Source organism: Siphateles boraxobius, unplaced genomic scaffold, assembly GCF_051911475.1.
Source record: "Siphateles boraxobius isolate OS27281-9 unplaced genomic scaffold, OSU_SipBor_1 6, whole genome shotgun sequence".
Lineage (NCBI taxonomy): Eukaryota > Metazoa > Chordata > Actinopteri > Cypriniformes > Leuciscidae > Siphateles > Siphateles boraxobius.
Window position 1 is genome coordinate 26,528,885 of NW_027509186.1, and position 16,680 is coordinate 26,545,564.

The 16,680-nt window shown below is 38.4% G+C and overlaps 1 protein-coding gene across 3 annotated transcripts in view; it reads right to left on the bottom strand.

Annotated features, from left to right (window-relative positions):
* The window catches only part of grik4 (glutamate receptor, ionotropic, kainate 4), a 454,446-nt gene that overhangs the window by 285,077 nt on the left and 152,689 nt on the right, over nucleotides 1–16,680 (bottom strand). The gene's annotated exons all lie outside the window — the stretch shown is intronic.

A 16,680-nucleotide genomic window follows, 5' to 3' on the forward strand; every position in this document is an offset into this window, starting at 1 on the left:
GAAGCCTGTGCTATTATAAGTAGGGTTCGGTACCGAAACCGGGCATCAGTATGCAACCGGACCGAATCAAAACGCAGATTCCGGTGCCACTTAACTGCCTCAGCTGTCGGTTGAAATATTTGCCCTTTGGTTCTCCGAAGCGGATGTAAAAAGCTTAATCACCGCATGTGATCGCTAGTTAACCCTTTGATGTGTGCGATCGTTCACATCAGTGTGATTAAAACATTTAGATCATGTGATCATCAACTTCTAAATTCAAATCTGCGTTCACGTTTTGATTAGCGATGAGCGAGAGACCGACGCTGTCATATATAACTATTCAGTGTTTTCAAGCACATAAGGTTTATTTTTATGTTCAGACATTTAAATACACTTAAGTATTAGCAAAACAACATTTATAGTTTGTAAATACACAGTGATGTATATGGAAGCGGCATTAACAATCCTTTAAATTATAAGTTGATGACGTGTTTTTATACACATTGTATAGGTAACAATAATATTTACTCTATTCTTCTCACACTTCACCAGCCACTTTAATGTATTTCGGGAGAAGTGGATGAATTGACTAGCCTGGAAAAACCCAGTCGAACTTCCGGCAAATTTAGATTTGCTCTGCAAGTTAGTCTGGCGAAGAGCCCATTCAAACTCAATTCCAATCTTTCCAAATTGAGGCACCAATCTCAAACGTTGAGGCGGGCTTTACAAGATGACGATCGATCTGATTGGTTTTAAGGTCTATGCAATTGCTTACAGAGGCATTTGAGCGACGTCCGTTGGTGACGCCACTTTGGAAATGAGCTGTGAATGAATCTTCCCAGGATCCTAACTCAGTTACGACTGAGAAGGGTCTGGTTTTAACCAGGCTATGAATTGACCTGTTGCAGGCTTAAATCTGACATACCATTCTCTGAACTGCAGACTACTTTGCTGTTATTAGTGCTGTAGTGTTATTTAGTGTTAAATTATTGTATTTGGGTTAGGTGGCTTAGGTTTTATATTTTTGTATTTAGACTACTTATATTTATATATTTACTTAACATTTTTTAATTAATTAAAAAAAATAAAAAAAAATTTTTTTTATAAAAACGCAGTTCTTTAAATGTCATTCACCATCGTTTTGAGGTTGTTGTTGTTTTTTTAAAGTGTCGGTTCAGGCACCGGTACTGTTTTAAAAGTATCGATTTGGCACCGGTATCGAAAAAAAAAAACGATACCCAACCCAAATTAGAAGGACAGCAGGCCAGCATGAACGCATTACAAGGACAGATGTGGTCAGAGGAGGCCAATTAGATAATAACTATTTCGGGTTCTTTGAATGATATGATGTAATCAACCTCAGTATGTTGAGCCTGTGAGTAATTCATGATGTATAATTTGAGTCTGCCATACTATTTGAATGTTTTAAGTCTACTTCAGTTCAAAAAGTCATCATCCATCGGGATGCATTTATAATTGCGTATGTTTCAGACTTTCTCCGGCCAGCTTTTTTAATCGAGCCTTTTGATCAGAATCAAAGACACTCTGAATGACTAAACCAGTGGGCAATGCACATTCGGACATAAATCTCAGAAATGTAAATTATGCTTTATTGTTTATTTTTCAACTTGTGTATAGTGCCTTATTTAGAGCTCAGAAAATCCCCTGAAGATCGTCATAAAGGAATACATCAGCCTTGAAATAAAAATCCAATCATTAATTTAATATTTACTGTAATAAAACTGGAATATAGAGACTCGTGTGAACTACTACAAATGTAACTTTTTAAAGTTTGTTTTGGAGCTTAACAGTTGGGATATATTTTATATAAAAGAGTAGCCTGAACATTCTACTCAACTTCTCATTTCTGTTCCACAGAAGAAAGTAAGTCATACAAGTTTGAAACAATATAAGGGTGAGTAAATAATGATAGCATTTTAATTTTGGGGTATGCTATCCTTTTTAACATACTTATGTGGTCTATATTTCATTTTTTTTTTAAATACAACAAAAGTGTTCTATTAAAAGGAGATAACGGATGTGTTCCTTAAATGCACAAATTTGTTGCTCTAGCAATACATATCACCATTATTTGGAGTACATCAGTAAAAAGCTACATTTTGGTTGAGGGTACCTAATTTATTTGTGCCGGTATATATCATAATCCCCATTTGGCCGTGCATTGTGGCGTGTATAAGCCTGTGTGAGAACAACCGTCACTGCTGAGGTAGAGATGGGATTGATACAGCAGTGGGAAACTCAATCAAGGCTAGGAAGAGGTATTTGCAGTGTTATTTTCTATTTATTTTAATATAGTATTACAGAATTTGTTAATTATATTTTACTTTAAGACAGGGTTCCTCAAATCTGGTCCTCTACAGGGCATTGGCTCTCCAGGGAAAGATTTGAGGATATGCGTTCGTAATATGCCTTCTTATCTGTACTTGTGTTTGAAATTTGTGTCCTTGGTAGAGAAACGCCTTGTGATTTTCTAGTGATCCTGAAGACCTTGATTAGTTGGCTCAGGTGTGTTTGATCAGGGTTGGAGCTAAACTCTGCAGGGTATTTGCCCAGGACAAGATATGAGGAACCCTGGTTTAAGGTTTATACATTGTTGTTATGCGCTTTGCCATTTTCATTCTTTATATACATATATAAATCTATTGTTTTATTTTTACTTCAGTTTTAGTTTTAGTTATTTTAATACTTCAACTTCTTATTTTATTTCAGTTAGTTGCCAAGGCAACATTTCTAGTTTGAATTCTTTTTAGTTCAGTTTTAGTATTAGTTCAAAATAACAATGCTGAGAGGTAGCTGCAAAACAGCACAGGGGTGACCCCTTCTACTCCCCAAATGTTTAAAGGGATAGTTCAACCAATAATGAAAATTCCACCATCATTTACTCACCCTCATGTTGATCAAACCTGCATGACATTCTTTTGTAGAACACAAGATATTGTGATAATGTTGGGACCCAAACAACACTGGATAATAGGCTTGCTGCGGTAGATGATATAACTGGTGTTGCAAGGTGTTTACATTACTTGTTACACCAATTAAATTACTTGGCCACCGCGGAACTGCCCCCACTTCAATTGAATAATGGACACTACTATTATAAACTGAAAGCGACTGCTCTGCTCCGTACAGCACGAGCTGCAGAATCACAGCACAGGGCAGCAGGAATCAGAATTCACTTATTATGTGATGAGTGTAAGGAGAGATGACTGACGGGACGATGGCGGAGGATTCGGTGAGCAACATTGGCAAATATCTTATCTTGTAAAACGCGTGGATAGTACCGGCGCTTCCTATACACAGAGTATGTGTGATCGCGAATTCAAAAGCAAAAGTGAAAAGCGTGCGTTTTGTATACCAATGTCACAAGTGTATATACCAATGTGTAAATTTCCTAATTTTTTTGGCCATTTTGCAACCCCCACTCCCCCCCCCCCCTCCCCCCTGTGGAATTTTACTATAGTCATTAATTTAACCCCCACCCACCCCCCCAACCCCCCCCCCCCCCCCCGGTTTGGAACAGCATGAGGGTGAGAAAATGGTGACAGAAATTTCATTTTTGGGTGAACAATCCCAATAATTCTAGTAATATCATTGTTTTGTTTTGACATTTTCGTCTAATTTGTGGGGTGATTCACTTGCACTATTTCAACCATGCTGTGTGCAATGGCACCATCAATCATATGCTAACAGACATATCACATAGATTACAGCGTACTACTTAGAGCTATGCTCGTGTAAACCAATTTCATCAGCTCAATCACGCTCCGCCAGTTGATGTAAGGGCTGATTGCAGAGTTCCCTAAAAAGCGTGTAATCGCCTGCAGAATGTCAGAAAATTCAGAGGCTGAAATATTGTTGCACATGTTTATGGTTTATGATCGACTGTGAACAACCCAATCATCAAAAGATAAAATGTGATGGCTATAATAAATGCGGGATAGAATTACAATAGAGCCTTCGGTATGAAATGCATGTTGGCCAGCCTTACATCTATCCGATCTCTCACTTGTAGTTACTGTATGTTCAGTCAGGTCTGCTGGATTCTGTATTATATGAATGAATATCACTTCCACCAACATTAGCACATTTGTTTTCAGTTTTGTTTTTCACTTGCACCTTTTCTTTGTTGATCTCTACTGCCAACAATAGCCAATACCAGACAGACAGCAAACAATGCTTCATTGACCACTGCTTGCTCCTCCACCAGTCATATTTTAACATTTATTCACATAACTAGTATTATACACTACGTAACTAGATATTTGGCAAACATACTTGCATTTATTGTAATGTGTGCCTTATCAGAGGAGAATGGACACCCTCAGTTCAGTATGGTTTCTTTTTAAGATGCTTAATATTTTGTGTTTTATTCGCTACCATAGTATTTATTATATATAATATAAAAAATATTGACTTGAAATATGATTATATTCTGGGTGTTAAATTGACATTTCGGGCAGTATTTCCTCAATATTAAAACATTTAAATTAAGATGCAGAGTGATGTTGTCTATTTTGAAACATTCAAACTGATGCAGCTATTTCATCTATTCCTGTTGTGAATGTCCGAGATAACCACGACAATGCTATTTTCAGCACAGAAATCTGCAGTCGTGGCTGATATAACAATGTGCTGATCATATTAGAGTCTGCTTGACATACAGCAGGTCAATATGTTTCACAAAATGCCTGGTTCACAGCTTTTACTGATGAACGGTATAATATCTTTGCATCATGCAGGATTCGGTGTCATTACCCTTTAAATATAGCTGAAAAGACATGAGTCATGGACTAATAATTTTGTCAAAACAATTTACTTATCACTGCTGATGAAACAGGCATTATGCAACAATTGAAGAGGTGAATTCAGAGTCAGCTGTCAGTGTTATTTTTCAGCAGACCATTTCTAAAGATCTGATTATACACTGATGAACCAACACATGATGTCGACCTAATATGTTGTTGGTCCTTGTTGTGCTGCCAGAATAGCACTGATCCACCAAGGCATGGACTCTACAAGACCCCTGTTGGTGCCCTGTGGTGGACCCGCCATGAATTGAACTTGTTGGTCCAGCACATCCCACAGATGCTCAATTGGATCAAGTTCTGGGGAATCTGGAGCCCAGGGCAACACCTTGAACTCTTCACCATGTTTCTCAAACCATCCCTGAACAATGTGTGTAATGGCAGCGTGTATTATTCTGCTTAGGGCTGCACAATTAATCGAATATCCAATTACGATTACGGATGCCACGATTACGTAATCGTTCAAAACCGCGATTACAAAAGAAAATCCGCTCTGCGCGTGTGTGTTTAGAGCGAATAGTGTTTAGAGCGAATCACGACTTCTTCAGAAAACCCAGCACAATATGACATACCAGGGAGTGACGTAAGTATACGATGAAATAAAAAGTCTTTCACCTCAGAAAAACGGACTTAACGGTCCTGTCAGCCGTTATACTGTGCTCGAAGCGCGCACTCTTCAATTGCACGCGCAAATGCGGCAGCGCGCGCTGTGTATCGCTTCACTGTATAGAGTGCAAAAGAAACTACGAGCAACGTCGTTAGAATGTAAATTAGTAAGCCACGGATTAAAAGTAAAATACCAATAAATCACGTGTTAGCTGAGAAAGATTTACATGCAGGTATGATTTTCATTCTATTCACCAGGAGCTGTTTCATTAACAGTTCTTGTTGGTATTGTGTAGGCCTATTAACCATGGTAAGTGTCGTTTCCATAACCCAAAAATGCCACTTTATTTTCACTTTGTGTTATTTTTTATATTTTTAAATGACTGTGGTGGCTCATATCAACATTAACAAAAACTAGTTTGGGACTGCTATTGCTAATTGCTTTAGCATAGTCCTAATGTTTTTCTTTACTATGAGTCATTCTTACAATTTATGTGTATGTTAAGTAAAGGGGGACAGTACTTGTGTGTGTTAACAATTTTTGTGTAAACATGTATTATAATATGCCTATATATATTCAATGTAAATTGTGATAATGATAATTAATAATCGCAATTACAATTTCAAGGGAATAATCGGCAATTATGATTTTTGTCATAATCGTGCAGCTCTAATTCTGCTGAAAGAAGCCTCTGCCATCAGGAAACATCATTGTCATAAAGGGGTGTACTTGGTCTGCAATAATGTTGTCCCACAGTGCATCCTGGTGCCATCACTTTCCCCAGGTAAACAAAGCACAGGTACACGGCTGTCCATGTGATGTAAAAGAAAACAGGCCAGACGACCTTTTTCCACTAGTCAAAGTTCCAGTTCTGACATTTGCGTGCCCATTGTAGGCGCTTTCGACAGTGGACGGGGTCATTTAGGCACTCTGATTGGTCTGCGGCTGTGACGCATTCCTCCCATAACCATCATTAATATTTTGTGTGACCTTCTGTTGGCTCAGACCAGATGGGTCAGCCCGTTGCCCTCCTGCATGCATGAGCCTTAGGCATCCAACAACGTGTGGCCGGTTTGTGGTTTTCCCTCCTCGGACCACTGTTGGTAAATTCTCACCCATTCTGACCGGGAGAAACCCACAAGCCTTGCCATTTTAGAGATACTCTGATCCAGTTGCCTTGCCATTACAATTTGGCCCTTGTCCAATTCACTCAAATCTTTATTCCTGACCATTTTTTCCCGCATCCAACATATTTATTATGAAAACTGATTATTTGCTAATCTACCCAGACCTTAATATGTGGCCTTGTTAGGAGATGGTCAATAATATTCGCTATGTGACGGTTAATATACTGTAGGTAAGACCTGGGCTAGTAGTTTGTTTGTTTGTTTGTGTTTGTGTCTGTGTGTTTGTGTTTGTGTGTGTGTGTGTGTGTGTGTGTGTGTGTGTGTGTGTGTGTGTGTGTGTGTGTGTGTGTGTGTGTGTGTGTGTGTGTGTGTGTGTGTGTGTGTATTGTCATACATCTATGGGATGAATATAGTATCAAAATGATTAACACGTGCAAGCACACTTATCAATGAACTTGATACATGTTGCAGAAATTTTTTTTGGCAAGGGGGCGTGGTTTAGCAGAGTCTGTAGGGGAGAGCGAGGGCGGAGCCGAACGGTGGGTAAGTAAGTCAAGTGCAAAATGACGATCACCTGTTTCTGATTGCAGTAATTGGCGTGGGGGGATCGCATAAAAGCTGGCTAGAGCGAGAGAATGGGGAGAGAGAAGGACTGGGACTTCGTGCACGAGAAAGGACTGGAGAATTTATGGACTGAGTTTATATAAATGTGGAAAGAGTGTTTTGAACGTTGCTGTAGAGCAGTGGTTCTCAAACCTGTCCTGGAGGACCACCAACACTTCAAGTTTTCTTTGTCTCCCTTATCAAACACACCTGATTCAACTCATCAGCTCATTAACCCATGTGATAATGAGCTGATGAGTTGAATCAGGTGTGTTTGATTAGGGAGACAAAGAAAACGTGCAGGTTTGAGGTTCTCAAACCTCCAGGACAGGTTTGAGAACCACTGCTGTATTCTATGGTGAAGGTGCATCTCGCGCACATTGTCTGTTCAACGCATTCTGAGTAATAAAAACCATGTATGAGTCCCAGTTACGCCGACCCTTGTCTTCTTCCATCACACCCACACTGAACCAACACTACACTGGTGGAGACCCGCGAGCGCGTGGATGACATCCGCAAGTGGTGTCGGGGACTGTCTGACGGCGGCTTCTTCCATCCCGGGTTTCGGCACCAGTGTAGTGTTGGTTCAGTGTGGGTGTGATGGAAGAAGACAAGGGTCGGCGTAACTGGGACTCGTACACGGTTTTTATTACTCAGAATGCGTTGAACAGACAATGTGCGCGAGATGCGCCTTCACCATAGAATACTCTATAGCAACGTTCAAAACACTCTTTCCACATTTATATAAAGTCAGTCAATAAATTCTCCAGTCCTTTCTCGTGCACGAAGTCCTAGTCCTTCTCTCGCTCTAGCCAGCTTTTATGCCATCTCCCTACGCCAATTACTGCAATCAGAAACAGGTGATCGTCATTTTACACTTGACCTACTTACCCACCGCTCGGCTCCGCCCTCGCTCTCCCCTACAGACTCTGCTAAACCACGCCCCCCTTGCCACAGTTTTATGCCTTTCAACTTGCGTGTGCAAAATTCAAAATTGAATGAATGTGTAGCAATTTGTACAAATAGAGACATTTTTGTGAATACAAATGTTTTCTTTTGTATTAGTGTATTATAATTTGTGCATGCAACAAAGCAGATGTGCATGTGTGGATCAGGTGACGCGCGTGCATTCATTGAGTTCTTTTCTGAGTCGATCTCATTTGATCCATTTGGATTTTGAGACTTTCTTTTTGCTGTTTTTAAGCATTTCACTAGGCTATATAGTTTTCCTCCCATAGAGCCTATTATTACGAAAAAGCTTAACGTCAATGCAGTAAGACGGTGATATTAAAACTCAGTAGCCGATACACCTTATTGAACATGCAATGTGCTATTGCACGTGAAGCGTTTTACAATGGTTTTCTATGTGTGCTGTTCATAATCTGATTGCCTCTATAAAGTGTGCTTTATTAATAAGGTAGTAGGGCTATATTGTGTACTAAATTTGGTGCTTCAATTTAATATCACTCACAGTAAGCATTTTAAATGGTGATCACGCTTGATTACGCTGCCGTTGTCCGTTTTAGCAGGATACTGCCATCTAGTGGTAGCAGGTTTTCTCAGACAGTGTGTGTGGATCGTGCAAGGCGAAACCGGCGAAATGAAAGTCTCAAAATCCAAATGAATCAAATGGGATCGACTCAGAAACGAGTCAATGAAAGCACGCGTGTCACCTTATCCACAAATGCACATCTTACTTGTTGCATGCACAAATTCTGGCCTACATTAATACAAAATTGATGTTTTGTATTAACAACTATGTCTCTGTACAAAATGCTGCACATTCATGTGATTCTGGATTTTGCACACACAAGTTGTATTGTATTAGTTTAAATGTAGCGACGCACATTTGTGAATTTGTCAAATAAATGGGTTGTTGTGCACACATTAATAATTAGCAGTAGGCCTATTCATTTGTAGTTGTTTGTGTGTGGGTTGTGAAATGCTTAAAAACAGCGAAAAGAAAGTCTCAAAATCCAAATGAATCAAATGAGATCGACTCAGAAAAGAACTCAATGAATGCACGCGCGTCACCTGATCCACACATGCACATCTGCTTTGTTGCATGCACAAATTATAATACACTAATACAAAAGAAAACATTTGTATTCACAAAATTGTCTCTATGTGTACAAATTGCTACACATTCATTCAATTTTGAATTTTGCACACGCAAGTTGAAAGGCATGGATAAAACATTTCTGCAACATGTATCAAGTTCATTGATAAGTGTGCTTGCACGTGTTAATCATTTTGATACTATATTCATCCCATATACATCTAGATCCAAAACATATTGGACCTAGATGTGACAATCTGGGCTTGACTCTTGCACATTCATTGATTTCTTTAGGGAAACTTTGCATGGCTGTATTGTCTGATATCATTTCAATCATCGATTTGCACAGATCATGAGCTCTTTCTCCAAGTGAGAGGGATATAAAGAATATTACATTATTTTTTACACGCAGTGTGATATCCATTCCAGAAGATATCAACATTTACATCTGCTCAGGCACTTTACAGGCCAATGCACATACAAGTCAAATTCATAAATGCTTATTTCATGTATATTTCAATAAAAAATTAACGCATTACAGCAGACGGTGCAGTAGGTGCTGTATGGGCGATCTATGTATTTCATTTTAAGAAACACTTTAGATGTGAATTAATTTATTCAAAAGCTAATGTGAAAATGAGCAAAGTCTTTTGAGAAAGAAGCCGAATCTTAAAGAAGTCTGAGGTAAATAAAATAATTTGCTTCTTATCAGAACCCCACTCAGAAACCACCAAACAAAACCATTCCACAGAGAGACCTCAACAAAAGCATCACTAGTGGTTAATTAAAACCCTCATCCTTTCAATAAGCTTAGAAACAGACTCAAATGAGCTGGAGCTTCACCGACTCGCGGAAAAAAGATACATGGTCCCATTTAGTTTGCAATGAAAAAGATATGGGGTTTGCTGCAGCTGATTTATTTTCAATGCTGAAGGGTAAACCGTTTGATTATGTAAACATCTTCACCTCAGTTCGCTCACAAATGCTGCCGACATTCCTCAAAAATGCAGTGAAGAGCACTGCAGCAAACGGCACCTTTGCCCCTTTGCACTGTTCTCCAGGCATTTGCATTTTCCCTTCCTTTCGTTCCTTTGCAGCCACCCCACCCGGGAATGCAACTGTATCCTGATCTAAAGAGAAGCCAAACTGTTTGTGTGGGAAACCATGTTGCAAACTGGTGCAAGGCATCTATTTGAAGTCCGACTTCAAATACGTGAGCTTTACACATTATGTGGGAGTGCTTCTGCAAATCTTTTTTTTGCATGTAAACAGTTTGTTTGGCCACATTCACATATTTTACGTTTTAAAAACACAAATTTCACGGTAAGAAAAAATCTAACTCTAAAAGAGACAAAACTGCATTGTGGACTGCAACACAAGAAAAGACGTGTTTAAGAATTAAAAGTGTTGTGCAATTAACAACCTGACACTTCCCTTTTCTATTCCTTTTATTTTCTATTCCCATATTTTGACCATTGATGTCTCGATTTTCTGTTGCTTGAGTGGTGACGCTTGAGATTAAATGTGCAGTTGAATCATGAATCATGAGGTTAAAAGATCTAATTTTTTTATCTTTATTTTTAAATCTTTTTTAATAAGCAAACTGTATTCAGCCCAGCCTTGTTGGAAAGAAATATACTGGTATGTTTTAAAAGCAAAAATATGTAAAGGAATAATTCACCCGCACATGAAAATTCTGTCATTATTTACTCACCCTCATGTTGTTCCAAACCCATATGCTGTTAGTTTTTCTGTGGAACACAAAAGGAGGTTTCTGAAGAAGCTCTTTGAACACCCATAAAAAAGGGCTCCAAAAAAGACTATAAAAGCACCATAAAAGTGGTCCATGACTCATGCTCTACATTTAAAGCAAAACAATGGCTCTATGTAAGGGAATGAGTGAAATTTAAGACATTAGTAAACTATTAAACATTAATTTTATTTATTTTTTTCATTTAATTTTTTCAACAATGATATAACAAATGATTCTTGAGCACCAAATCAGCATAATAGACTTATTTTCTGAAGGATTAATTTACACAAACATTTTTTTAAAAGGTTTAGTAAACAGTTAATTAAGATTTCACAATATTAATACACAATATTACTAATTTGGATTCAATAAATGCCGTCCTGGTAAGCATAAGAGAAAAACACCCTAATAAAGATATATAAAGATTTGTTTAGATTAGATTTGTTTATTAATATGAAACTCACAATCCTTTACAACATGAGGGTGAGTAAATGATGACAGAGTATTTATTTTGGAATTAACTATTCCTTTTAATCTTATTAAATCTCAATCAAATCTCTCTTGCTACATAAATTGAATCACTAAATTGTTAATGAACTAGGTTTAATTTACTGTTTGTCTTATTAAAACACCCCTTCAATAGACTTCAGAGGGTTGAGATGACTCACATTTCAAGAATTACATTTTAAAGATCAGGAAAATAAATGATTTATTGCCCTGGAAGCTCATTCTGGAATTTAATATCGCACCTGATACAACATTATGCTGATCTATTTTTTTCCTTCTGCCAGAACGGGCCAGAGCGCCTTGCGATGCTCTTTCAGATTTATCAGTTAAATGTGCTTGAACTGATAAAGCAGCCAGATTTATCTACTCGAGAAATCACTGTTCGCTGTAAATGCTCATTTTAGCAAGAGGGTGTCTGTACAGTTAACCCAGTTTAACAGAGACACTTCTCCAGCGATAAGCTTCAAAGTAAGTTCTGAAATTAAAAATACTACTTTAAATCAGCATTAAAAAGAACAGAACAGAACTTAAAAGGAAAGGCGTGTAACCTACCAAACCAGCTTCCGGTTCAAGGCATAAAGTTCAGGCCGTTTTATGTCTAAGAGAACACAGAAGTGCTGACACGGCCAGATGCTGCTAGTTCCTGGCAGGACAAAGCAACCCATAAAATAATTGCCCATCTTTGCAATGTGATATCCTTGTAGCTTCTCAGCACCTATAAAAGAAGCGTATACATTGCCATAGGGAGGCTTCTGCTTCAACATATCTATTATAGGGCTCCATATGACAGTCAGGAATTAAGGAAGACAAAAGATGACTGTGCTACCGTGTAACTGTATCATAAATTCAGTGCAGTAGCATATAAATAATGCAGCATTCATTTCCTCGGACATCCCTTATGTGGCAGATTTTTTAAACGAATGTTCCAGGGACAAAAGAGAGATCTCATTATGTGCACTTGTAAGGGTTACAAAAAAGAGAGAAAATATGATATAAAACTAAAATATTATATTTATTTATATATATATATATATATATTTATATATGGGCCATACGGGGATGTCTTACTTGCTGAAAAACTGAGTAACTGTGCTTCTTTTTTTTTTACATCATTCACTTTTATGCAATGTGCATGATTCATCCAAATAAGAACTATTACAGTATATTCAGATTCGACAACTCTAATTTAGAAAAAGTTGTAACCGGGCATGTATTCAAGAATGGGCCATTGTTCTTACAGTGCCTGGTGAAAGAAGCGAGCTCTGAGCACATTCTATAGAATATGAATTAATACCAAGGATGTTTCCTGCGAACCTTGCAATCACTTCACTGTTGCACATTCCAAAAAGAAGGATGCTTTGCCAGGAAGCATTCATCACTTGAATGAAAGGGCATAATCTTCTCCACACTTCCCTCCAACAAACACTGTTCATTCTTTAAGATTAATCACTTTCAGAACAAAACAGACACAGCAGCAAATGGAAGTAATTACAAAGGTACAGGATTTTCAAATTCAATATAAAAATAATAACATAACCAAGCATAGCAATACATTTCAAAAGAAACTTCTATTCTTTTATCGTTTAGAAAAGCATATTAAGGTAAACTGACAATTTGTGTTACGAAATATCATTTGGAAAAGAGGAGCAGTAGGCTATAAAGGATCAAATCTATTAATTCTCCCTCATATGGATTGAGGAAGTAAGAACGCAGTGATCAACCAATTAGTCTCACATATCCTGATTTTGAGGTATGATCCTCGTTGCAACTTATTCTGGCTACTTACACAGGAAGAGACCACCTGACCAAGATGTAAAGCGCTTTTACATGCAATTCAGGGAGGGTTTATTTGAAAAGAAATATACCACAATAATAAACCATGTGTAATGACAATCAGTCAGTAATGATACTGATTCAAGTTTCACAAACCTTACACGCAAAACTTGCTTCATTTCAAGACGGACAAAAAAGTGAATGTGTAATTCAGTTTCATAAGTATTCAGAAACAATCAGAAATTGTTGAAATATTGAAATACAGAAATACTGTAATTCAGTATCAGACTGAATCAAACTGGTTTATGTTTGTGTATCTTTTGGAATGGTTCATTAAAAGAACTGTCAAATAAGAGTTATTAGCTTGTGAATCGGACTAGACTGATCACACTGTATGTTTCTTATTCACAAAAAAAGGCTTTTTCATGATTAATTGGACTTCACTGGGAATTTTTACTCAGAAATGACTAGCAAATCTAACAATTAATTATAAAGAAATGCCAAGTAACACATTGAATTAAACATGAAGTTTAGTAGAAAGACTGAAATTGTATTTTCATGTACAATTTATTCCAATAATCTTTATTTACAACATTGAAAACTCTTTTAGCAGTGTACAATTTATAGAGTACATAATATGTACCAGATATCAGTAAACAGAACGCTGAAACAACCAATCAATGAGTAACTAAAATGAATCTGTTTCCTCAGACATACAGTTCACCAAATAAGTTTACTGTTACAATGCTTTTATGTGCTTTTAAAATGTAAGTGCGTTGTAGACAGGGCTTAATTTCGCTCTATCCATCACAACAGAGATGTTCACTGTGGGGTCACTGAATTGGTACTAACAGCAGGGCCATTTCCTGCAGCACACCAGGAGCTCCAGCATTTCAGAGCATTCAACTCTGTCCAAGTGATCTGCCTCTAAACTAATCTAGAGCAGCGGAGTACACAGATGAACTGCGGGTCTGAGCTCGCCCCTCACTGTCCCACATTCCCACCGGAGCTCCAGCTCTCCTCCTGTTTGCTCTGGCTGCTGTCGTCTGTTGGTTTCTCAATCTGTTAGGCTGGACGGTTGGATGGCCAGCTATCTCTCTCACTGTCTCCTGGCCCTAAAATACTATGGCATGTGAACTGAGTCTCAGACCCCTGCTGTGATTAATGCAAGTGCCACTGTGTAGATAAACAGGAGTTAAGCCAAATATGATGGCACTAATCATGCCACCTCAGCCAAACTCAACACAGGTCTTTCCACGCTGAAATTTCGCTCCATTTCTCTCCCTCACACACTCACTGAGGAGAGATGGTGCACTACAGAGGCTAAAAGATGAATACATTTTGATTAATCCAAAGGCAAGATCCTTTAAATATTTCTGATTATTCCAGAGCTCTCTGGAATACTTGATTATGACTGGTCAATCGCAGCATTCTGCAGTTAAATATTTTGCATTATGATGACCACTAAACTATATTTTACCATTTATCTCAGTTTATCACACACACAAATAGCAATGTTTGTATTGACCTGGTGATTAATAAAAAGAAAGTTTGTGGGTAAAAAACATATCATGAGGTTAAGGTAAAATATCCCTAACGCAGTACATTTTCGTAAATACCAGCAAAACCTGAGCCTCTAACCATATGGGTACATGCCTAGGGGTGTAGAGGAGAAACCATGAAGGGCTGTATAAATGTTTTCAAATAGCAGGAGACGTAGCAATAACCAAAGATGCTCTTCCAACAAAAACAGAACACCACATAAAATGATATTCATGCATTATGAAGATGTCTAATGTTATGCCTCCAATAATAAAGGGGTAAAAGCTCTATCCTATATGGCCTCTTACATGCTACATGTTAATAACATAATAAATCTGAATCTGCCGTTATGAACTGTCTTTCCCAACAGACCAATGCCTAAAACATACTGGCATGACGTATATGCAGGATCCGTCTTACATTCTGTGTTACGCAGAAAATTTCTCCTCCAAGGACACTGCAGCTCTGCAGGCTGGCACGTCTCTCATTTGGGCCACGGGTCTCTGAGAGATGCATTACCCGGGCCTCGAACGCTCCACACAAAGCAATATTAGATTCTCCGGTTCCACTCCCTGCTGCGCCTCTAATCTGATTGCAGTGTCACCACACTTCCCCATGTGCCTATTAGATTGACTTACTCAATTTGATAATGTGAACGAAAGAATATGGAAGACATAAAGGTATTTGATCATTGCAGCCGAGATAGGGAGGGACGTTTCGGTTGAAAATGGGAAAAATGCAATTTGGCTCCACAGTAGTCACGCATGTTATGAGCTTTCGCCGAGTGCCGGGGTGGAAGGGCGGGTGAAGAACACGAGCGCTTGGGGTTTCATTTTCCACGTCGAGATTTCTCATGCGAGTCATTAACAGCAGGTGATAAGGAAGGAGTTGTGGGCTCAGCTTAAGAAAATGAGAATCTAATATTGTGTTTAAACAAAAAACAGACGCAGTCTGAGGAGGGGGAGATATACATCGAAACTTGATCATCTTTCGCCCTTGCTAGAGTACTTTTAAGAAGTGTTAAAAGAGAAGCTGGAGGTGCATGCAAAGTAGAGGGAAGGGCTGGAGCATCAGGATGCAATAAACTCATTGACGACTGATCATCTGCTGTGGGATATGGCGCTTTCATTTCTTCAGTTCATGGCCTGTCTTCTGTGAGCTATTGCACCTGTCGCCTCTGGCTTTGTGATCCACCCCTCTTCGGACACCGGCCAAGTCATAATGCAATGGAACAAATTCAGATTTATGGATTTCTGAAGCAAGTGGCAGGTAATCATACTTTAAGAGGGGATGTAAAATGATCTATTTGAGGCCTAAGATAGTTTGTTCACAGTAAAATTAGAACTATCCATTTGTGCCCTTGGAGTGCCAGACGGTCACTCGGTTCCCTGAAAAACCAGCTGCCATGATGTGAGAGGGTTGTGGGAGGTTGCCATGGCAGTTTTGAGTGTTTTTTAGGGGCAATTACACGACACAGTTTACAACTAAAAACATGTTATGCATTTTGGCCATTCATTTACATGATAAAGATGTTTTGGGGGCCTAAAAATGCAAACCTTCTGAGTTTATGAAAACGATGTCTGTGTAAAATACAAAAACGCGAATTTGTGAAAATGGTGATGTCAATGCACATGCGCATCAAGTGTTTAGTCTATAGGCGCTCCGTCTTTCTTTACAAAGTGACCTCACCAACTACTGGCATGGCATGAATAATACAGTGTGTTTTAATCGTTTTAAAACCTGTGTGAAAGATAAAAACAAAATGAAAGTTAAAAGTTAAAAAAACATCAAGGAAAGAGAGGGACTTGTACTGGATGTGCTAAAATGAACGGCTGCTCACTGATGCCTCTACTGGCCAAATTCTTCATCAATTAGATCCCTCTGCTAGGCTGAGTTTCATTAGG